The sequence below is a fragment of the Grammomys surdaster genome, unplaced genomic scaffold, assembly GCF_004785775.1.
Source record: "Grammomys surdaster isolate TR1022 unplaced genomic scaffold, NIH_TR_1.0 233, whole genome shotgun sequence".
NCBI classification, from domain to species: Eukaryota; Metazoa; Chordata; class Mammalia; order Rodentia; family Muridae; genus Grammomys; species Grammomys surdaster.
The window spans coordinates 6,702,085-6,706,791 of NW_021604678.1; the positions used below are offsets into that span (position 1 = coordinate 6,702,085).

General features: G+C 37.5%; 1 pseudogene; it reads left to right on the top strand.

Annotated features, from left to right (window-relative positions):
• The first annotated feature begins 4,225 nt into the window (after positions 1–4,225).
• On the top strand, positions 4,226–4,368 carry LOC114626373 (annotated as a pseudogene).
• Positions 4,369–4,707: the final 339 nt, after the last annotated feature.

Here is a 4,707-nt window from a genome sequence, read left to right on the forward strand (position 1 = left end):
GCCAGTAACACTGAGTCTGTAAACAAGAAGGTCAACTGTGTTGGTTTATTGAAATATAGAAATAATAATTTTTCCTGTCCTTTGAGAAAAATTCTAATGTTTTAATCTCATTCCTGCCACTAACAGCAGCTTGTAATACCACTCATTCTCATAGCTGTTATCTGCATGATTAAAGATAGTTTTAAATAGTACAATGGATATAGGACCAGATTGTAGAAAAAAATGGTTCTATGATTATTAAGTCATCTTGAAACCATCTGCCCTTGGACTATGTTTTGCTTACACTAAAACTAAAATGAGTCTCTGCGTAATAAAGAATTTAAAGGAATGATGGATGACATAACTCAAGTCAACAAAACCCCACTGACGCTGACAATATTTTGTATCAATATAATTCAATATGTTAGTCATGTTACTACAGCAATATTTAGTATGTATCATAAAATAATTTGCACATCAAAAAAGAAAAAAATGAAGAAATTAGTTGTTGATTTTAGCTACACCAGTACTTCTGTCCTGGAATCTCCATGCTCATGCTATTTCCTATACACGTACAACTGTGACTTCAGTCATGGCACGACTGTCTCTGAAGTCTTAAGCTTAAAAAAAAATTTTAAAATGTATGTGAGTGGTGAACATGTCTGCATAGATTTATTGAAACAAATTCCTTGGCAATGGAGTCACAGGCAGTTATGGTTTATCACGTGGGTACTGAACTGAACCTATATCAAAGTCAGTAAGTTCTTTTACCTGCTGAGCCACTTCTCCAGCACCCAAATCCTACCCATCATTGAAGCAGGTCAATGAACTCTTCTTGCACACATGACAATAAATTAGATAATAGAAACAGCATTTCAAAGGTAATTTAGTGAAGTATGCATTTGACATTATCTCTTCTCAGTTGTAACCGCAGTTCTTGCACAAACTCCATGGCACTAATATTGCAACACCAACACATCTCTAGGAAATCTAGAGTGGGAGGGAGTAGTTAAATTGGAAGACAGAGACTGTAGCAGTCATTTTGAAGTTTGCATGTTGTTTTATTCTTCCTGTGGGACTTTATGATAAATGAAAGCAACTTCCTCAAGCACTAGCATAGCAATTACCTCAGTATCAAAGACTTGAGTTGATCCAGCTTCAAGGAGATGGTCTAATTAGGAAGTCCAAAAGTAGCTGATTTACCAACTTGAACGTAACTGTTAGGCGATACCCTTAAGGTAACACCCACTTGCAGGAGAGGTTTAAATTTGTCCCTAAGTGTAGTCTCTAGCTTCATTGTTAGTCTGACTACACTTAGAATCACCTTCGATACTGAGGAAGACTTGTGGTATTCATGTACGGTTTTTCAGAGTGGGTCAACTCAAGTGAAGGAACAAAGGCATTATTCAACAGTCTGGACGCTCAGGGAAGATAAGCAAAGTGGTAAAGTGAGTCAAACACTATGCTTACTGTACTGGCTGGCCTTGTGTGTCAACTTGACACAAGCTGGAGTTATCACAGAGAAACGAACCTCCCTTGAGGAAATGCCTCCATGAGATCCAGCTGTAAGGCATTTCCTCAATTAGTGATCAAGGGTGAGAGGTCCCATTTTGGGTGGTGCCATTCCTGGGCTGGTAGTTCTGAGTTCTATAACAAAGTAATCTGAGCAAGCCAGGGGAAGCAAGCCAGTAACCAGCACCCTTTCATGGCCTCTGCATCAGCTCCTGCCTCCAAGTTCCTGCCCTGTGTGAGTTCCAGTCCTGACTTCCTTTGGTGATGAAAAGCAATATGGAAGTATAAGATGAATAAGCCCTTTCCTCCCCAACTTGCTTCTTGGCCATGATGTTTTATGGAGGAATACAAACCTTGACTAAGACACTTACCTTTGTCTGGCTTCCTGGCTTAGACAATAAGCTCTGCTCCTCCATGACTTTCTTGCCATGCCTCACTGAGCCCTCTAAAATCACAAGCCAAACAGTTCTTTCCCTCTTATTTCTTTCCAGTACTTTGTCACATTGATGAAAACGGTAAGTGAACACCCTCTAAACCAGGGCAGCCAACCATCCATGTATGTCTATGTCACCCAGTTATCCATGTATGTTCATGACACCCAATCATCCATGTGTGTTCACTACTCCCAATTGTTCGTGTAAACTCATTGTACTCAACAGTCTGTGTATGTTCATGGCACTCAATCATCTATGTACCTTCATGTCATACCCACAGCAGCATCTATTATATAATAAAGCTAGGTAGTGACCTGTCTCACAGAACCCTATAAAGTACTTTGAGGACATGTGAGTGAGTGTCTTAAGTATTAAGCTAACTTTTTGTCAGTTTCTTGAATGGCTTCAAATCAGTGTTTACTTGTTAAGCTTTTGTGTCACACAGGTGCTGTGCAAGACTCTAAGAATACAAGGATTCTTGACTCACAAACACCACTGTTTTTCTCCCCAGAAACCTACATATAGAAATCACATGGTAGAAATAAGTTCATAGGAAAAGAAATATTTCAGCAACATGTTTTGAAACAATTTTGACTCTTTCCTCACAGTCTATACACAAAAATTTGGAAGTAAATCATAGATACACATGCAGTTTAAACTTACAAAATTTGTGGAGTAATATACAGAATATTCTTAGTAAAAGTATTTTTTATGGAGGACAATGTAAGGCATAATGCATTACTTGTAATTTCAATGTAAACAAGAAAATGTACAAAATAAAATAATGTTCCTAACACTTGTGATAGCTTATGATATAGTATAATTATAACATCTATTATTCAATGCAATAATTGAAATTGAAACAACATAGAATTAATTAAAAAAAGTGACCATTGAAATTCACTGTAAAAGTGAAAAATAGTTACAAATGAGAATTTATGCACCAGGAATGAATCTGACAAAGAAACTGTGTCTAGCATGTATGGGAAAATTACAATTAAGTAACAAGTATATAACCTATAAAAATGGACAGGCACTTGACAGAAGTTTACCTGAGGGTAAATGAGCACCTGAGAAGTTAGCTGACTTCATTTGTCAGCAAAGAAATACAGTATAAAAGCAGTAAGAGGAAGTAGCTGATGCTCACCAGCTTTAGCATGTAGAAAGCCTAGATTATAGGAGGGATCCACTGCCGTCAAATCAGAGTCAAGAATGGAGTGTTAATCATCAGTTGCTGGGGGTCATGAGTAAGAGGAAATATTAATCAACAAGTGCAAATTTTCAATTAAGCAAATGATTCAGTTCTGTAGAACTACTGTACTGTGCTGTCCTTATATCTAAAAATGCTGTTGAATACTTCAAAATCTTGTTAACAAGGTCCACGTTACATTACATATTTTTGGTATAACAGAATTAAAATTGATTAAGGACTGACTATACCAACCATGGGTGTTGAGTGGAGTACACTGCTTGTGGAATAATGGAAAAGCATACAGCTTTGAAAAGCAATTGAGTATGGAAGACATTGTTTCCTAGGTATTAGCCATCTCTTCTGACTCTTACTGCCTCCTTTCTTGACACAACAGGATGGACACACTTAGGAACTCACAGAAACTGTGGCATCATGAGCAATTCCTGCATACACTCAAGCAATGGACACAAGCCCCGCCCCCATCTTTAACTAAGAAGCTGTCTCTGACAAGTGTTTGCAAAGAAAAACAATCAGTGTTCTCCACTAAGGTCTCCCTGGATTTATAAAATACACATAAGGACTGGCTTCATGTCCAGTAAGTAGATAGCTAACTCAATCCAAACTCAATGATGTTTTTATAGATTTTGTTTTGTCTCATATTGCTTTGTTTGGGCTTTTTTTCCCTGGCCTTTTACTTGTATATTAAGGTTTCCGATTTTGCATTTTTATTAGTTGTTTTGTGTATATGTGTGTGTTTCCTGGTCCTTTCTTTGCTGTTTTTTTTTTTTTATTCTGGTTGGTTTATTTGCTTTTTGAAAGCTTCCCCGTTGAGAGAGAGAGAGAGAGAGAGAGAGAGAGAGAGAGAGAGAGAGAGAGAGGAGGAGGAGGGAGGGAGGGAGGGAAGGAGGGAGGGAGAGGGAGAGGGAGAGAGAGAGAGAGAGAGAGAGAGAGAGAGGGAGAGGGAGAGAGAGAATGAAGATGGATGGATGGGGAAATAGGGCAAGAGATGAGGGATAGGAAACAATGATCACAATGTATTTTATAAATTTTTACTTAAAAACATGAAAAAAATCCTTTAAATTCTCTAAGCTTAAGAATAAAAGACATCATCGCTTCTCAGCCTTTTGGCTAAGATCTGTTCTTATCAGTTTAACATCTGATATGTCCTGTATCCAAGGACAATATATTAAATGGATTTTTGGAAGTAGGAGTTGGAATAAGAGCTTGCTCCATCCACTCCATGCAAAAAAACTGAATAAATAAAAAAAATAAAAAATAAGACATCTTCAGCTCTTAAAAACAAAAATATATCCTAGTGGTGATAACAGCAATTCTAATGTTGCCTAGCCATATACATGTGAACACGCATCATTAAGAATGTGTTCATGAACACTCGTAACCGCTTAAGCCCTAATAGTCAATAAACAGAATACTAAGTACAACAAGTGATTGTGTTGAGGGGAATCTGATGGGGAAAGGTAGTCATGAAACTAAAGATACATGAGTATCATAGGTAAATCACAGCATGTTCTCAATAGGAGACATATAGGAGAATGTGCTTAGCTGTTACTGTGTTCATTGTAGTCAAAG